This window comes from Microplitis mediator, chromosome 2 (assembly GCF_029852145.1).
Source record: "Microplitis mediator isolate UGA2020A chromosome 2, iyMicMedi2.1, whole genome shotgun sequence".
NCBI lineage: Eukaryota > Metazoa > Arthropoda > Insecta > Hymenoptera > Braconidae > Microplitis > Microplitis mediator.
This window is the reverse complement of record NC_079970.1, coordinates 2,553,619-2,575,085: the sequence shown is the minus strand read 5'-3', so window position 1 is coordinate 2,575,085 and position 21,467 is coordinate 2,553,619. Positions and strand designations below refer to the sequence as shown.

Genomic DNA, 21,467 nt, shown 5'->3' with positions numbered 1-21,467 from the left:
TTTAGATATGTCTATTTATGGTTTTTAAAATTGCTGAGTAGATAACGTTCAACAAAGGATACTAAAAAATTGAGCGACATAGGGGATGGGGGGGGGGGGTACTTAAGGAAATACTAAGTCGAGGACTCAAGTACGCTCAATATTTTTTTTAATGACATTCAAAGGAAATAGAAAAAATTTTCAGTTGCCGTTAAAAAAAAAATTCATTTTTGTGGGCAAAATGGGGTACCCTCTAAAAAAGGTGAAAAAAAAATTTCTGAATATTAAATCGATTTTATTAAATTAAATTTTTTTATGTACTTGAAGATCGGAACGTTTTACGTAAGGAAAATGAAAAAATTTTTGAAATTTGACTGCTTCAAGGTGACTTAAGGGGTAATTCGGGTCGGCTGCAATTTTCGGTTGACACACTAGCACTTATGCGAAATCTAGATCCAGTAGATTTTTTATTTTTCATTTTCGTTCCACGAAAAACGTTCCTATTTTCAAGTACATATTTTTTTGTAAGTAATTTACATGAAGAAAAATTACATTTTACATAATTTTTTAATATAAAGGAAGAAAAAAAATTTTTTAATAGTTTTCATCACACAGTAAAGAAGGATTCGTCAAAATCAACACATATCATGTGTAAAACGAACGTTTTACACTTATTTATATGCTATTTTAACATATTGTGAGTGTTAAAAAAAGTTACACACGTATATGTTAACAGTAAAAATTTTCTAAGAATTATTGTGTGATGGTCGACATTATTTTTAACGTATTTTGTATATCGATTTGACAGTAACATATAAAAAGTGTTAATTTCGAATAAAATGACATTTTTATGTGTTAAAAAATCAATCGATTGCGACAGTTCAAACAAGATAAATACTGTGTGTTAAATTGACCCACAAAAGTGTTAAAAATTCATCACTCAGAATTTTAACACACGTTTTTTTTACACTTTGACGATTCGTTTTTTCTGTGCATATAACAAGTCATTAATATTTTTCGACTGACAATCGATTTTTGAACAATTTTGGAGGTATTCCGTTTTGCCAGCCCTACCTCGTCTTGTCCCTCCCCCGTCGTCTATATATATATATATATATATATGTATAAAATCCCTTTTGAGGAGTGTGACGTAAGTTTGTTGAAGAAGCTTAGGAGGATAGCAAATGACGAAGAAATGTTGGTAGTACGTGATGAAGATAAGTATCTTGAGAGAATCCTTTTGGGTGCAGATCTACCCGTTGGTTTCATTTGAGATGATGTTGGTTTGAGTTAGAGTTAAAACGTCAGTACAGTTGCGAGTGGATAGACAGATAGAGAAGACAAGTTGAGGAGGACCTGACTGTTAGTATTTCAGGTCTTCATGGACTGTGGTTCTCATAAAGATTTTTATGATCGTCTAGAAACGACAAAGAATGTGGAACTGACTCAAGTGGCTTCTATCTTTTTTCTTATTTTTCTTACATTTTCTTTTTTTTTTTTTTTTTTTTTTTACTTTATTTTATTTAGTTTTATTTTCCTTTGAGAGCGGTGTAGTGGTGTACTTTTTGGTATAAAGTTGGTTTAACGAGTGAGATAGCGAAAAATAGATCGTCAATAGTCGAGATAAGAAAGAAGGAGATCAACAACATAAACTACTGCCATCATTTCCACGGTATATCAAAACTCTTAAACTTTTTTTACAGCATTTCAATTGCATTTCATCTGCTAAGAAAAAGTAGCTCTATAAAAAATCGCAATAATAATTTTATGCCTTTACTTGGAGCATAAATAAAACTTTATCATTTGAATAAGTTTTTTTGAATTATTTATGCTTTAAATATTAAAATACTTTTGATAAATCAATCGTCAGGTATTGAAAGCTGTAAAAAAAAGTCATTTTTTTAAATTCACAGCTGAATAAAATATAACCACTAAAAAAATATCTTCCATCAAATATAAAAATGTACTTTTACTCTGATGATTAAACAGCGCGGAGATGAAAAAACTTCCAGTGGAAAAAGAAAGAAAAAAAAAAAAAAATAGAACTAATGAGTGTCGATTCTGGGAGCAAAGGGTCAAATTTTTATGTAGCAATCAATGGGTTATGATCAAAGTGAAAAAATTCTGCAAATATATAACTACAACCCTCATCATATGTATACACATATATATGTATATACATATTTTAGTTGGATGTTGAAATAGCAGTAGCACCAGCCGATGAATTGTATTTGCTCGCAGGATTTCCGCGCTCTCTAACTCTCTACGGAGTATCCGTTCTCGTCGTTCATTTGCAAATCGCACGAAGCCATTCGAGATCGGCTTCCACCCGTAGCCGACAATTCCCTTCCGCTTTTAACCCCTTTGCTTTTCATGCCCTCCCTCTCTCCTGTCCTCTTGCCCCTCCCCCTCCCTCTCTTTGCTTCTTCGTCATCCATAATTCTCAACGCTCTCACGGATTATCGAGCGGTTAATATCACGCTCACTCTTTCTTTCTCGTGATGAAACAAGATACTCCGGTTTTTCGTTTGTAAAAATAATTCTCTCCTCTCTATGACAGCAGCATGTACGGTAGGATAAATTTTTGTTGAAAATTATCCAGCTCATCAAGGTGAGTTTGTGGTTGCTCTTGCAGTCTTTGCATATTTTAATGCCCAAAAGATACCCCGATACATAAATCTCTACGATATTTATCATAAAAAATATAATCACCCATCACGGCTGATTTGCCTCATCGTCTTGATTCAACTTTTGTTTTTTTCTGCGTTCTACGGATTTACAAAAATTTAAAAAAATGAATAAAATCTTTTCCGGTTTTCACGGATCAGCTCTGGAGCATCTAACCGATTTCTTCATCCAATTCCGTCTTGATCATCTTGATAAAATTTTTCACTCTTTTCCTTTACCGCCGAGGTCTCTCTCAAGCAGTGAGCAGTAAGCAGCGGTGGCCTTAAACCCACCACTGAATATTTCATCGACGCCAACAGACCGTCGTCGCTCCACCGGAGAATCAGCGCTCGCTTCATCGGCGATTTTCGAGGTAAATTAAGGACAGGGAATGCTTGCTTGGAGGGTCTTTTGGCCATTCGCACGGAAGAGATGGAAGGGTAGTTGCTCCCAGCTTCGCCCATTCCCCTCTAAATTTTTTATCTTCCCTAGCTCGAATACATTTTTTTTAATTTTTTTGCTGACTCGACAATATCGTTTCTCATCTTCCGTATAGACCGTACAGCAATTTCAATCTGCCTCTGATGTATATACCTATAAATATGGATGTTTACATCTATACACACATATATTGTAGACAAATATATTTAAACCTACACAAGGATCCTCGTATCTTTTTGTAAAAAGTTTTCACTAAGTGCACATAAATATTCTATTGGCTCAAGTATGTGTACATATTTCTCTCTGCATACATTGCGTAACACATTTACCAAAAGTACCGTATTATATTCTTCAGGAAAGCATCATCATGATCTCCGTGACAAATTGTCATGTCACTTTGACGGTAAATAAATTTAAACTTTTAGATTTTTTATTAAACCAAAATCGATAGGTCATTCTCCCCGGCGACGCTCCGTGAGCTTGGCTTGGCTTGGCTTGCTTTTAATTTAAAATAAAAATAAAAATTAGAAAAGACCGTATATACTCTCAGGTAACATAAAGGACCATCAGTTGGCTGATAGCAACATCGCGTACCCAATCTCTTTTATTCACGACGTCTTTTACAATAATTATTTATAGGGTATTCATGAATGGTTGATTGCTTTGAACAATTAATTAGCCCAATATTGATTCTCTCGTTCACTCGGTTCTTCTTATTCTTCTTTTTTATTCTTCTTCTTCATCTTCTCGTACTTCTTGTTCCTGTTCATCTCCTACGTACCACTACCGGCAAGTAGAACTATCGGCTCAGCAGCTTTACTTGACGCTCTTAATGGCTTTGGTTTTTCGAGACGAGAATTATCAGAGGCCAAGTAAATTATTCAGCATAATTTATATTTTAAAATAACCCGATGAATAATGAGATAAAAATACTTTTCTTTCCTTTTTATTTCTTCGTTCTTCCTTCCGTTATCTCCTTAAATCCTGAATTTTAAATTATTTATTTTATTATTCATGTCATTGTTATTATTTTATTAATTTCGTGACAGTCTGGTACAGTAGTCTAGGAACGTTACTGAGTTTACTCTACAAGAGTAGATCCCGGCCGAATATTCAGCCGGTGAGTTTTACACCGAGCGTAAAATTGCATTAGGCGTTGGCGTGGCACAAAAAGGGCTGTCCGTGTTTTAGATCCGAGCGAGCTTCATCGTGGTAACCAGTGCAAATGATTGGACGCCGACGTTGGGTTAGTAACTAACGGTCAAACTTCGTTACAACAAGATATCCGTCGACTCAATTAAAGCTTAAATACTCGCGATAGTGGTAGTGCCTCTGACAGTGTCCATGTAAGCACAGACACCGTGCGCTAGTTGTACTTACTCATGATAAAAATATAAATCTCCTTCTATTTAATCGCCGATGGTAATTCATTACTTCTAATTAAAGTTATTTTTTAATTTATTTCGAGTGGGACTGAGAGGGGGTGAGAAAACCGAGTTTCCAAAAAATTTTTTTAAATAATTATCGATTGCAATTTATTATTTCTGTAATTTTTTTTCGAGGATTTTTGAGTCAAAAAAACGTAAATTGAAAAAAAAAAAAAATTAGTACGCACACTTGGATTGTATCAGCTCACACTTGACAACAATTTTAATTCTTTTTTATCAAATCACTTTATTTTTAATTGCATTCGTTAACGAAAAAAAAAATGGCTGAAATATTTTTGGCGGAAGTAAACTAGGGAACGAAAATAAAAAAAAAAAAAATACCATAATGGAATCAATTGAAAGTGGTACGGTTAAAATTTTTTTAAATGTTTAACCAGCTATTATCTTGGCGGATATTGTGCTGCTGGCACTTAATGGAGATTTTTTTTTATTTTTTATTATTCAGTACTCTCTCGATTCCAGACAACTAACAGTTATATTTTTTTATTCAATGACCATTGAATGTTGAAAAAAAAAAAAAAAAAAAAATTCACTCCATTCCCAAATATTATTTTATTTCCCACTTTCCATTTTTTAAAATTTTTTAATCTCGTTAATTAATTACCGAGTTTATTACTTTTAATAAATTGTCAAAAAATTATTATTCTTTTACGATTCAACCTCACTAAAAAAAAAAAAAATCCATAAATTCACTTTGCAATTTCGTTGTTTAATTTATTATACTCGAGTTTTTCTGTTTTGATCGGCCTCTGTATTATAAAAATACATTTTATATTTATTACGCGGCAGTAATTAATTTAGTTGTGGATGTTTGTACACATCAACATCTGATTGCGGATAATTAAATGTGTAACGTTGTATGTAAGTAAGGATCTTGAGAAAAGAGAAACTACGGTGTAATGTGGGTAGGTCTACTTAGGCGTTCGATTAAGATAACGGTAAATTATAATGTATTTTACAAAACTACTTATAGATTGATGGAGTGTGTAGTAAATAAATAAATACAATTTTTCATTTATTTATTTATTTATTTAATTATTTTTTTTTCAATTAATTATCAGTGATTATTGATTGTAAATGTATATGTCTATTTATTTTTAATCTATTTACAACATCTTAATTATCACTATCGGTAAATTTATGTGCAATCATATTTTTTTTTATTCTGTAATTATTACAGGATAATCCACGACAAATTACAATATATTTTTACAATCGAGTTAATTGTACGGCACATTGCCAATTAATTGGAAATATATGAGAGATATTGGCTTAGCATTTGAATGAAATATTTCTATTCGATTAAAGTTCAAATATTCGGTTCAAATTTCGAGTCTTAAATAATAAACTCGTACGGAGAAAAATGCAAGTCAAAATTAAATAATAATTACAATCACAATGAAAAATTTGCTATCGCAAATAAAAAATTACAATCCATAAAAAAAATTACGATGATTTGTGAAAATTAGTTTTTTATTTCAATTATTACTATCGAGATTGTAATTTTCACTTATCATATTAATTACAATACAGCTTCGTTAAGTTTCGCTTGGAAAAAATAAATATTTACTTACCCGAGTCGAAATATTAGACGTATAATGAACGTTTTCAACGTTTTAAACGTAAATTGAACGTTTTTAACGTTTTGAATGTAAATTGAACGTTTTGGACATTAAAAACTCAATTTGACAGCTTTCAACTTATTCAAAACGTTGATTGGAGTATCATAAAATCACAAATCGAAAACGCAACTAAAACCTATTTAGACTTACAATAAGAAAACATAAGCATTCAAAAATACTAAAATCATAACTCATAAAATTACCAATTTTTTACAAACTAAAATACAAAAAAATCGTTCAATTTACTTTCAAAACGTTAAAAACGTTCAATTCACGTTTAAAACGTTAAGAACGTTTAACTTACGTCTAATATTTTGACTCGGGTATTCATATGAAAATAGTTCAATGTTACAAAAAGTAGAAATTGTTTTCAGAATTATTAAAAGTTAGTACATTAGTCGCAATTTTTGTTTCGTATTTGATGAATATTACATCTCCAATGTAATTCTACGTAAGTTACTGTACATTTTAGGATGTCGGTAAGACCAATTGCAACTCCGGGAGATAAAATTACTATTTGCGATTGTAAAAATTACTATCTGGAATACATCTTTCACAAAGCGCGTTAACTAATATTTACTAAGTACAATAGTACAAATAATTGGTACATAATAATTTTTATTTGTCGCTAGTAAATTTTATTTTGAACGTAGTAATTTTTATAATCAATAGAAATTCTTATTCTAAATAATACATTGTAATTTTTACTTTGAGTTTTGTACAAGTTTTGATTTTGTTTTTAACATTTCAAGATTACTTCTCGGATTGTAATTTTTTTTTCAAATTTAGTAAAAATTACTTAATTTTTTTCTCCGTGCACATGTCGTAAATTACTAAATTTTTCCGTCATAATTCGGTTTGAATTTTCAGGGGACTATTAATATTCGATTCGACACAAATTATTTTTACACCCCTTATATATGAGGGTATCGTTTTTTTATTACTAAATTATTTATTTATATAGTGGAGTTTATTTTAAATTAAAAATGGTCTATATCAAATGCATCAAATCGAGCATGACGGAAATGCAAATTACAATGTAACAGTTGATTGATTTATGAAATGAAAGGCAAGATAAGAATAGAAAAAAGGAAAAAAAAAATTTATAAAAAGTAACGCATTTTATATATGGAACGAAAAATCAATAGACAATTATAACGTGTTCGTGACTCACGGAATTATTTTTTTTCTCATTTCCTATCAGATAAATTAAAATTTTTTTTTTTATATTTTATTATAATTCAAATAAAGTTTCTTTTAGTAATTGATCATTTATCAAAAAATTTTTTATTTCAATTATTCAAAAATTTACCACTATTCCCAAGCACTAGAAGTAAAAATTTTCCAACAAAAAATACATTTTTTTTTTTACGTAACGTCACATTTTTCGATATAAGCCACTTACAGCTATCAGGTAGCATTCGTTACTCAACGTACAGTCAAACTAGATAAAGTTCATAGTTATTGCTTTAAAAAACTTATAAATTTAAAGAAAAAATGATAAAACACAAAAATAATAACTCACTTATTCATAATAGACTAGAAAAAATATGAACATATATTTAAACAAGCCAATAAATTAAATGTCTGGCTCAGTTTAACGTTTTCATATATTCTATACATATATACCCAAACACACGGATCAACTAATTTTTGCTTGCCACAATATTATTGTATTTTTTTCCATTTACGGTTGTTTTATTTTTCTTCATAAAACGTTTTTTGTATTTTTTGTAACGTCATCGATCAGCTATAGCTTGGATGGCTCTTAATCTTCTTCAAGTTCTGTAAGTCAGTTTTAGGCATCTAGCCAGCAAGCGTGAAGGAGATAACTTGGTGTGAGTGTATGACTGTGTGAATGTGTGTTCTATATATGTATGTGTACGAGAGTTTGTAGAGAATGTGTGAGTATGTACACTGACGAAGATTTGCGTGAGTGGCATGCAAAAGCGAAAATATATATACAAGACAAGCATAGCAAAACCGTGGACGCGCTTTTACGCGGGCCGTGTGTAAAGAGCTGTGTACACGGGCGTCTCGTTCGAGCTCGTGCGTCCATCAGTCATTTAGCTTACCCTGGTAAGATTAATGGCCAGCCCTCGATGGATGTGAACGAGTGAACGTGAAACACGACTCGCGTTACCCGTGTTACACATACTCACATACTGACGTATACTCACACACTTTTACACATATATATCTGTCATATGTATGCATACATACATATATGCATACATCATCTGGACAACGGTTACACCTGCCTCTACACCACCTCTAGCTATATTCGATTGTGGCTTTAGCCTTTTTTCACGATGACTTTCAACCGTTTTTATACTTGCGAAATGCGTTTGTTCACTTTTATTTTTTTTACGCATTTTATTTTATTACATTATCCATGGACAATGTATGACATAAAAAAATTATTTGCATAAATATATACACACATATATTTTACCATTATCACTTTCATTTTTTTCCGTCATTATAATTTATATATATACTTTTTTTTACATTGTATTTCATCAGTATACTTCACTTGTAGACAGTATAAAGATTGACAGATGTGATAAAAATAAAAATAAAAAAAAAGTTTAAAGATCTCAATGATACGAAAAATTTTTTATAATACAAGTGAGTTGTATTTTAGAGTTAATCCAACAATTTATAATCTTGACTGAAGAATAAGAGGAAAAGATATACATATATATATTTTTTTTTTATCTTATCTAGTAAAAAGTTAATGAAGTAGTTTCGTTTGAAAATTGATAAAAAAATTTGGATAAAAAATAATGACGAGCTTAGAATTTTTGAATTTAGTTGAGTGTACAGAGAGCTTAGTTATAAAGCTGCGCTTATGTGTATCGCGTGCGACGAGGATTGAGGTGTCTCCATCGGTGGCTTAATCCGCCTTGCGATTCTCGATCACGCTCACGTACGTGACGTTATCGCGTGTCCACTCGATGTGGCGGTGGCGGCTGTGTGCAATGACAACCGACGCGTAAAAATAAGAAGCACCGCCAAAGATATTTTCAGACTGCTCGTAAAATTTTTTTCTTTTTTTTTTTTTTATTATTTCTTTGTCCTATCGCTTTCGCGAGCCGATCAATACGCAATCGGTGGGTAGAGATAGGTGTAGTCTGCCATTAGTTTTTGTCTGCGTAAATTAAAAAATATTATTTTGCTTTAGTGTGTGTGTGTCTGTGGGCTGTGTGTCTGGTTTGATCGATTTGAAATGACGCTCAAGGAGGTGGTATAAATAAAAATAAAAAAGATAGCCATGAAAATAGGTAAAAACCGATGAAACGATAAAGTGCTTTGCGAAAGGAGGAAATAGAACGGCTGAGACGTCAACGAGGAACTGCGTATGCCAGGTACATGAGTAATGGGCTTCGTGATAATGGATCGTTGATTCGGATGAGTTAAATTGAAACAGTAAATGGGAGTGGTTATATATATATGTATCAAAATGATATTAAAAAAAAAATTTTTTATAAATAAAGTAAAAGCGAACTGGGTAAAATGAAGACATTAAGGAACTAATGCCAATTTTTGAAATTTAATATGGCGGGTTTTTTATTTTTTACTCTGAAAAAATTTCGAAGTGAACAGGGAGTGAAATAAAACCCAGATCACTCAGTAAAAAAAAAAATTCCCTCCTTACTTCGTATGCGGAGTGATTTTTTTTTACTCCGAAACCGAGTGAATTGAGATTCAAATAAAATTCATAATTACTCCGATTCCCGCCCATTTTTTCACAGTAAATTAAAAGAAAATGATACTAAGTACAAATTTTTCATTGTCATCAAAAAATTGTTTAAAAATAAATCAATGACATTTGACAAAAACGGACACTTGCCTGTAAACGAAATCAAACAATTTTGATAAAAAAAAGAACATTCGGGTCGAATTATTCAAAAAAATTCAGATAAATGTTGTGATATATTTATCCTAGTCATATAAAACAGAATTTTAATTAATACAAAAGAAATAGGGGATCAACAGTGAAGGGTTCAGCCACAATACTCGTTAAGTTCTTATCTTTTTTAAACGATTATATTATTTTTTGTTCATGAGAACGTAAAGTATTTTTTTTCGTCCTTAGAATTTAGTGACAAAGAGATTAGCTGATAAGCAAAGCAATTTCTCTTGGCATTACTCTAAGCTACGAGCCTTTTAAGAGTACCAAAAATTAGAGACAAAGAAAAAACCTACTGATAAAAAGGTTTAAAGCTTCGCAAGCTCACCCACCCACACAATAACTATTTTACTCGTACGTATGCATCAGTTTGCTCGTACAACCAACAGTAGACCGTCCATTGATTAGATGCCGTTATAAAAGTATAAAAATATGTACAGAGAATATACATGTCAGTGCGATTACAAAAGTTGAAAAAAAAATTTCTTTCTCCATTCATGCAGGCAAATTACTATTTTTTTTTTCACTTCGACGAGTGATAACAGGGAATAAAGTTGATGAATAGACCGAGCAGAATAATTTCGCGTTTGTTAAAAAGTTCAAGTCTCTGGCAGGTTTCGCATTATTATCCATGTGTTACGCGGATCTTCTCATGATCGACAGCTGTCGACATCACGTTGGTACTATCTGATGTAGTGCAGAGAGGAAATAAGAGAGGAAGAGTATCAATGCACAATATATAAGTACAGCTCAATATATATACATATATTTTTTTTTATTGTGTACATACGTACAGCATAGAGGAAATAGAGGGAAAGAAAGTTATAGAATAGAAGGAGAAAGATATAATACACTCGATACCTTAATCCCCAAGTCAATTATTTCCGATTGACAATAACGTAACATTGGAAAAGTATACTCGTCAACTTTTGCAGACTACAGCACGCTCAATTACCGTATAATAATCCCTTCAGCAATCCCACGCATATCGATTTCCAATTTACCCTGGCTGCCTGCCTGCCATTGCTAGAGCTACTGCTACTGCTACTGCTACTGCTACTGCTACTGCTACTACTACTGCATATCTACTCCTGTTTCATTTCAACGGTTTTCCCTTCCAATTATTCGCCTTAATGATTATTCACTACTATTATTATACGGACTTAAATTTTCCATTTAATTTGTCACATTTTAATTTACTTACTTTTTGTTAGCTCTTTTAAAATTAACTTTTTATTTTATCATTTTATTATGTTTTAAAACTAACATTACTTTTCCTTAATATACAGATAAGCCTAATTTTAATTACTTTCTTATTACTTTTAACTCTAAGTAAATATTTTTATTATAACAGATAATTTTTAAGTACCCGGCGGTTTTAAAACTTGGGAGGATTGGGGTATTTGGAAAAATAAAACTCTGGCAATAAAGTACAGTCGCGAAAATGTTTATAGTGAGTAATTGAAAGAGTGTCTGGTGAGAAGAGCTGAAATGTGATGAGAAAGAGAGAGGGGGGAAGAGGGGTAGAGAAGAGTTGAGCGAAGAAAGCGGTTTCTGGTGCTATACCTTGAAACTTGGAAATGAGTTTAACGCGAGTGTCCTTTATCGTCGTTAAGCATCAAGTTGTCTGACCTCGTGAAGGTCCTCTCTACTTGGCTCGGCTCTGCTTCCAATAGTTTGCTCAATGAATATAGAGAGAGAGAGAAAGATTAAGATTAAGATTGAGATTGGGATTGAGATTGAGATTGAGATAAAGATAAAGACAAAGTAAAGAAGGGCAGTTGGTTTCTGCTTCTGCTCTATATGCTGGATGCTAGAAGTTACGTTACATGCTACGCTATCCTTATACTTAACGAACGTCCTCTACTGGTAGTTGTAGACTGAGCCGTATCAACCGTCGTCATTGTCGTCGACGTGTGTCACGTGTATGTGCGTCGTCCCCAGTGCGATCTCATCAAACGTTACGACGTCGTCTGTCGTCTCCGTTTGTGAGGTCGTTTCGCGTATCCCACGAGAATCATACGGCTCTGACTAGACTCCTCTTACTTCTCAACTCTATATTACTCTATATTCTTAGTCTCGTCTACTGCACGCCATATATGTATATATATGATATACATATATAGTTCAGATCTTATACTTTGCAAGCATATCAACCGTGATTTCCCATTCGAACCGGACTTTACGAGTGACGTCTCTACTTGCATATTACATTTATCTCTCTGTATATATATATATATATATATATGTGTGTGTATGTATATAATAGTATCGTCCGTTCGTGTTCGGCGACTTAAAATTACTGCTTTAGATTTTCATAACTCATACTGTTGTCATTGTTTGTAAAGCCTGTGATTTTAACGTCAATTCCAAACCTGTAGCATTGCAACTTACGTAATATAATTCGCTGCATAGTAATAATAATAATAATTATTATTATTACTATTAAATTCAACAACCGACTAAATATGTTTTATCTGTTAATTAAATTAAGAAGAAAGTTAATTTTTTTGCACTGATTTAAATTTTGTTGGTGTAAGTAAATGAGAATTTTTATACACAAGAACAAAAGTAACAAGAAAATGGTCAAAATTTTTTTATTCTTTCGAGGCAGAAGTTTAAAAAAAGCAAAGGCCGGAATAAAATGTGAAAGAAGGTAGACTAGCATACATATACATATATATCTATATATGTATATGTATGTATTCATGGATAATTACGTATTCCCTATGTGCCCGGACATGTGCACTTTCCGGATGAGACGACGTCGCAAATTCATTTTGACAGCTTGCAAATTAAATCGCCGTAGAAGCTTCACAGGATGTCCAAATCAAGTTTTAACCGGCCAGCAAGAGGCTTTTTTTCTCGAGAGTACCTCTAGTGTAGGATTCAAGTGATATAATAATAACAATAATAATAGTATATATATATATATCTATATAGTTACAAGATTTATCCTGCTTTGCGGAATCCACTAGTAATTTCCGCCGGCTTAAACGTTTTCTATATTGTAGAGTGAGGAGAGAAAGATAGAGAAGGCAAGCCAGCAAGATCTTTGGCAAGTCTCCGTGAATGCTTTTCAACTAAATCTCTCTTACTATAAATTCTGCTATTCATTTTCAAGAGCCACCATCTGAGTATACTGCACTATACCACTTTATACGTGTGATGTATCTATATCTATATCTAAATATATATATGTGTATACAGTAAGTCGCGAGAAAGGAAAGAAAATGAAACGACGCCTTTACCTTGTGGTCTTCGTATTTTATCGTGGGTAGGACAAAGAGTCTCTAGGTTTCTATGGGTTCCTTTCACACGTAATATTGGCCCTCGACTTTCAACAGACACCACACTCATAACTGGACGACACTGACCACTGAAAACTTAGATGGTTAAGCTCTTTCAACTCTCTCATCATACTCCCAATCCTCTACGCGATCTATCATCCTCTACCACTTGCTCTCAAAGTTGGTGGTTATTAAAAATCACCCGAAAACTTATAAAGGAATCTCGGGGAAATAAAACCAAGTCCACTTCCACTAAAATCAAGGGTAATTTATTTATAATGTTATTTATTAACTAAAACGTCAAGACTCGATATATTAAACTTTAATTCAATAGATGGATCGAAATTGCCCGTCATCCACTTACTCCCTGTTCTTGCAACTCCCGTCGAGCAAAGAGAGAGTAAAGAGAAATTTTGCCAAGAAGTTTAAAACAGCACGAGCCTTTTCACCGACCAGACATTGGCACGAAAATTCATCTGACTTTTCATCCCTTGGGCGAGTTTTTTAAAATTATAAAACCCCCGTGCCAAAACTTTTAAAACTTCATACCATATATATATATATATATATATATATATATATATATATATATATATATAATAATACTTTAATATATCTGGACTTGAAAGCTTATTAACTGCTAAAATAAAAAAGTTAATTTACTATTATTAATAATAAATAAAAAAACCGTGGAAATGCACGCGGTAACTTAAATAATTAAATATATTTTTTTTCTACTCAAGTAATTTTTTTCACCGTCGAATAATTTAAAAGGCAGGTCAGGGTAATACTTAAGAGTGCGGTAGGAATAAAAAATGAATCGTGTGTTTTAAAGCTAATGCTAGCTAGCTAGCGATATATAAACGCCTGAGTTGATAAACGAGCCCAACTCACGAGCCCTAATGCGAATATAATTATCATTAGAAATTTTCTTATTCTCCTTTTTCCCTCGTAAAATAATGTGAGTCAATGACCTACTGCATGCTCATATAATATTCTTATTATTATTGCTAATCTTTTTGTTTTACTTTTTCACTTTAACCGAACTTGGTTAGTAATGACGAGAAATCTTTTACCGACTCAATACCACCGAGCAGAGACTGCACGATAACTTATTATATATATATATATTTATATGTACATTGTATTAACTAGCTTCAAGCTACAACAATATTCACGTATATATTTATATATATGTGCATATATTGTGTAAGAGTAGGGGGTGATTGATCGTGTTGCTTTTCGACTTAACAGAAAACGCCCCTTATTCTACACCCAGAGATCCTGCAGATTCCTGCAACGCCTACGTTCTTCACATGATCATTATCGTTTGACTTGAAAAAATAATCTTACCTTCCTCTGTCCTATTATTTATATACATTTATGTTTATAAAAATATCATGCCATAAATCAATTCACAATACTATTATCTATCTTAATTAATATTCAAATTTCTTTTATATTCAAATTCACAAGTGACTTGTCTGTTTTTTTTAAGTCTGCGAATAAATCTTAGGATTATAATTTTTATAATAATGATAATAATAATCATGAATTCAATTAGCAAATAGGTATTGACTAAAAATTCATCGGGTATATAATAAAATGAACAAATAGAAGTGTGTTTTATCTTGACATTTTTACGGTTTCAATAGTAAATTCAAAATAATTTATGTAAATATGTAAAATTAAATGAATCTGTTTATTTATTCATATTCTTATTTATTTAACCTCTTTAATGTAAAATATTTATGCTTATTCTTGAATACATTCGCTTAGAGTGTTTTGAAACTAGAAATAGTGCTTTGATTGCATACTTCTGTCAGTAAGTCATTACTTATAACCCAAATAAATTATTTATTTTTTGTCGGTCTTTGTATTGGTATCTAACGTTAATCAACCCCCTATTTCTAATGGGTTATTGACTGTCGGTATTTAATTGTACATGTTTACATAAATATGCTTGCGAGACATATCAACCAAATTTCGCCACAGAAAAAAACTATTTAGTTTTCCTACATTCCATCGAAATTTTGCCTACACTTTGGAAAATTTTCCGTGACCATGTTCAATATTAAAAGTTTTTGTGTAAATAATTTTTTTCCTGCCTGTGTTGATTTTAACACAAAATTTTTCTCGTATTGACACGGTAATTTTTTTTTACACTAAAAAAATAAGGGCTGCGAACTAGATTTAGTTTTGTCACCAGTCTCTAAAAATGAATTAGTGAAATTCACTGCGTATCAGTGGATAGTCATCATTTCCACAGCTGGTTCCCAGTGAATATTTACTAATTCGAAGTGAATTTCACTGATTCATTTTTAGAGAGCAGTCACCATTGGCCGGCGACGGTAAATTTTGAGTTAAAGATGTAACGTTTAGCGAATTCGCGGTAGTTCTTAGCACATATTTTTTTCTATGTATATATAAGCATGTAAAAGAAATTCCATCGTTTACACAGATAATTTGTTCAGTTTTAAAATGGGAATTATTTGTGTTTATTATCCTAAACTAATTACTAAAAGTAATTGTGTTTATTATCCTAAATTTTTAATTCGAATCATCTAGAATGATTCGAAAGTTTTCAAATGCCAAGATAGTTAGAGTTATAATTTTTTTTAATAGACATAATAATATCAGGATGGTAAAAATTACCATCAGGATGATAACAGTTACTATCAGGGATTGTAATTAATATTATTACGATCTAGATGATTTATTCAATCATCTAGATAATATTCACTACTATCGGATTGATAGTAAAAATTTTACAATCACTAGATGATAATTCCTATCATTTAATTTTCTGAGTGTAGAGAAATGTTTTTCTTTAACTTTTAAGTGCTAGCGTTTTTTCACTAGGATTTCTCTGAATCCTAGAGAAACCTGAGTGAATGCGGAGTGAATTCGGATTTAAATTAAATCCGGATTCACTCCCGATTTTACAGTGTAACTATTATAATTCCTGATGATAACAATTACCATCAGAAATTATAAATATAACTATTTAGAATAATAATAGTAATTAACTCTAGTTAACATACATGATCCTACACGGAAAAAAATTAATCGTGAATGCAACATGATGCAGTCATGTTGCATTCACATGATGAAATCATGTTGCATTCACATGATTTGTCATGTTGCATTCACATGATAGTCATGTTGCGGTAACATGAGAAAATCATGTTGAATTCACATGATTTGTCATGTTTCGGCTACATGATAATCATGTTGCGGTAACATGAGAAAATCATGTGGCATTCACATGATTTGTCATGTTGCATTCACATGATAATCATGTTGCGGTAACATGAGAAAAATCATGTTGCATTCACATGATTTGTCATGTTGCATTCACATGATAATCATGTTGCGGTAACATGAGAAGATCATGTTGCATTCACATGATCTTCTCATGTTACCGCAACATGATTATCATGTGAATGCAACATGACAAATCATGTGAATGCAACATGATTTTTCTCATGTTACCGCAACATGATTATCATGTGAATGCAACATGACAAATCATGTGAATGCCACATGATTTTCTCATGTTACCGCAACATGATTATCATGTGAATGCAACATGACAAATCATGTGAATGCCACATGATTTTCTCATGTTACCGCAACATGACTATCATGTGAATGCAACATGACAAATCATGTGAATGCAACATGATTTCATCATGTGAATGCAACATGACTGCATCATGTTGCATTCACGATTAATTTTTTTCCGTGTAACAATTATCATCCATATGGTAAACATTACGATCTAGATGATTTATAAAATCATCTAAATAATATTCACTACTATCGGATTGATAGTTAAAATTTTACCATCACTAGATGATAATTCCTATCATTGAATTTTCTGAGTGTATGACTGAAAAAATTTCTGTTTCAACGAAGAAATTTCTCCCATATACTTATACATAAGGAAAGTTACTCTGTCACTACAATCATATGTGAAAAATTTCCATGTCAAGAAAAACAATTATTTCTACGTAACATTATATAAAACATTTTCTGTCGAATTGACATTCAATTAAGTGTTTCTAGTTTTTGTTCATTGTAGTTCATCTATTAAACAACAATAATGAAAATCTAAAGGGCATGTCCAGTAGAGAAAAAATTAAATGATTTTGATTATCAAATTAATAAAATAGTAGACATAATATGCTGACTGCTTTATAATTCCTATTGTTATTTGACACTAAAATTAAAATGAAATTAAAAAATTAGCTGAGTTACTGTGGCAATTAATTTTATTACATTCCTCGGTTTACATGTCATACATTGTATCATATATATTTACTTTAACACACATCAGTCTGACATTAATTTCATATACTTATGTATGCGCGATTCGCTTCGAAGATGCGGATAATCGCTACTGTATCACTCGGCCGATCTTTTATTGTTACTTTGTTCTTGGATTTTTTCTTTAAAATACGTCTTTACTACTTTGCTTTATACATAAATTTTTTTATATACTTTGTTGCGGTCTTAGTGTTACTAGAAAAGATAAAAAACTGAGTTCGTTCCGGAAGAATGAAGAATCAATTATTAGATAGGTAGGGTATTTTTTATGAGTTTTAAGTTTGTGGCGACGTGTATGTTAGGGCGATGTCAAGTTTTTGAGAAGTTAATAATTTATAATGATGACAAAATAAACAAGTTGTTATCCTAGACATGGTGAATTTATAAAATTTTCATCTTGTTGACAGTGAGGAACTTTTTTATTATTATTTATAAAGGTTTGACCTTTCCTTCATCCGACCTTTAAATGACCTCGGGCGCAATGAGTTCCTGTCGCAAGTCGTAAACGAGGCAAGTTGGGTAGGCAAATTGTCCATAAAGAGCGACTCTCTCGAGTGAATACCAAGGTTGTAGTAAGAGTAAACTCGTAAACCCAGTAGTTGCTGCATCTGGCGACGTCAAGTTGAGAGGCCAAAGTTCTTCACTCTAAAGAGCTGGGACGCCAACTCAATAATAAATTTACATAATTTTCTTGTATTACTTTGTTCAATTAATTTTAAATGCTAATTGTTTTTTCTTCGACGTCTTAATATTTTTGCTTTATTAAATCATATTTCAAATTTACTTTTATTTAAGCCTAGGTTGACTAGGGATAATTAGAGACTCTATTCAAAGTACATACTTTTGTTTGCTCATTTCATTTTTTTCCAACTTTTAATTTTTCGTTTTCAATTTACACTCCAAAGAAAATTTTCGTTACAGGCATTAATCAAATTTAAAAAAAAAATACTCTGGTGCTCCTTCTCCTAATTTTTTTTTCAAAATTAATTTCTTAATTTTTTTAATTGTTAGCTAAAAAATTTCCAAATTAAAAAAATCTATCAATCGTAAGCTCGAAATTTCCTAAAAATTTTTCAAGTATTTTATAGAAAATCAGAGACGGATATCCCAGTGGTCTTATGAGGGGTAGCAGGACTTGTAGTTCGCACATAAAATATCCCCGACAAAATATCCGAATGCAAATTATCCGATAAACAAAATATTCCCGGACCAAATATCCAAGAGACAAAATATCCTGTCGATAAATCTTATTCAGAAAAATATATTTTAAGTGAAAAAATAATTAATGGTTTTCGATAAACGGGTACCGTACCATTCCAAGTATATGTGTTGACCTATTTCCAAAACAATACCCACCCAAAATCTGTGAAAAACGGGCACAGTACGATTTCAAGCATATGTGTTGATCTATTTTTAATATCACACACTCAAATTTTATGTGCAAACATATTAAATATTTCTGATAAAAGGGTACCGTTCTATTTATATGAAAAGTATTTATATTATAAGATATTTTGTCGGGTATATTTTATCTACTCTCTAAACCTGAAATAGTGAATTATCACTAATTCACAGTGTATATTCACTATTTGCCACAGCTAAAAGTCGACCACTTGGAATTAGTGCATATACACTCATTTACCCAGTGATTTTAAAAATTAATGTTTTAAATCTACTGTATTAAAAGTAAAATTTTCACTATTTATACATAAAATTCACTTTTTTCCAGTGAATTAGTTGATCACTCAGAAATACAGTGAAAATTTAACAATTTCAAGTTTAGAGAGTATTAGTATTTAGTCCGGGGACATTTTGTCTATCAGATAAAATATATTCGGATATTTTGTCTTCAGATAATAAGTGACGGTACCTTATAAGTGTTCCACTACGGGCACACTAAAAATATAAAAAATTTCTTTAATTATCTGGTCAAAAAATATATTTCCTCACACTTAGAAAATTAAATAATAGGAATTACCATCTAGTGATGGTAAATTTTTAGTCAATCATTTTTTCAATCTGATAGTAGTGAATACCATCTAGATGATTGCAATTATCATACATATGATAATTGTTACAATCTAGATGATTTATGCAATCATCTAGATGGTATTCACTACTATCAGATTGAAAAAATGATTGACTAAAAATTTTACCATCACTAGATAGTTACTCCTATTATTTAATTTTCTGAGTGCATTAGAAATTTTTTTTTTTTTAAATAAAATACTAAAATCAGTACAGAATTTTTTATGCCTCATTTTTTTAACGTTACATATTTTATTTATTTTTTCACATCAGTATTAAAAACAATTGTTTAATTTTTCCAAGTAAACTGACCGATTTATTTTAAAAAAAAATTTCTTAACGTACATTTAAATTTATTACTATTAAATATTGACAATTTAAAAAACCTTGAAAGCGTTACGTCACACTATTAATTGAATATTACCAAGCAAACTAAAAGATCGAGCGTTAGGAGCATGGATAATCAGTAATTAGAGCGAGGTTACATATTATTTCTGATGCAACGTTCGACATTGAACTCGTGTTTTAATCTCATCGTGCGTGGGACTGTCACCTTGAATTAAATTTTTTTCACATCTCGCCATACTTTATTACCAACAAATAAAACATAACTTTAGTATTGTATTATCCGGATTAAAAAATCACCTACAGAATCAATATTCGTGCCCAGAGTTATTTAAAAATCCATTTCACAGCAGGCATCTGTACAATAAATTCACGTGAAAGCTCGTATTGTATCGTCGAATTATCGTCTATTTACCATTACAAGCCGTAAAATAACTAAAGAGATAAAGTGATGAATAGCAATGAGGGGAGGAGGAAACGAGCATTCAACCTTAATGAGAATAGAAAGTTGTCTATCGTAAAAGATCAGCATTTACAATAACGATTCGTTCGTTGCACACACGATTTGCCTATTTTTTATTTCCTTTACAACTCATACACACAAACATAAATATATATGAATGTATACACTGGTTAATATATTAATAGACAGAAACGATTTATGAAAATAATTTAATTGCTTCTATACGCGTACATTATTATCAAATCTGTGTTATATTCCAGCGCAATTATTTATACATACATTAAATAATTCTCGAGGAAATTTCAATAATCGTAATCGCTCAACCGCAATAATTGCCGAGTTAGCTACACATATATAATAACTACTGTTGTTTTAAAATATATATATTATAATAGTCCTGAAATTTAAAACATCAAGACATGACCTTAATAAGAACTATTTTTTTACATCTTTGTTCTCTATTCTATTCAATTTGTCTTCCTTAATATTTAACAATCTTACCCAAGGTAATTTACTTACGTTTTTTATATTTATATATATATATTGCCTTCATTACTCATGAGCAATTAAATTTTTTTCTGATGAATCACGTCTTGTGGATTTAAAAAAAAAATTCAATTAAAGTGACGTTGAATTTGCCAATGAAATTGACCGGAAGTATGTAAAACAATGACAAGTCAGGCATGGAGTGCAACATATATTTTAGTTTTTGAATAAGAGAAATATATTCCGGAGGTAACTTTCATTTACTGAGGTGCATGCACAACAGCGAATTAAATATATACATATGTAAAATGTTTAAAATGTATGTGTTGTGTATTATTGAAACTCATCCACTCGAACACGCCTTCTCTCGTGTTTTCTGGCACGATTCCAACCGTTCTGTTTCAATCGTTCCGGTGAGATTATGCGTACCGGCTGTTCGGAAAGTTCGTT

The 21,467-nt window shown here is 31.4% G+C and overlaps 1 protein-coding gene across 4 annotated transcripts in view; it reads left to right on the top strand.

Moving 5' to 3' along the window:
* LOC130664075 (growth factor receptor-bound protein 14-like) overlaps positions 1-21,467 on the top strand; it is a 242,030-nt gene that overhangs the window by 82,318 nt on the left and 138,245 nt on the right. The gene's annotated exons all lie outside the window — the stretch shown is intronic.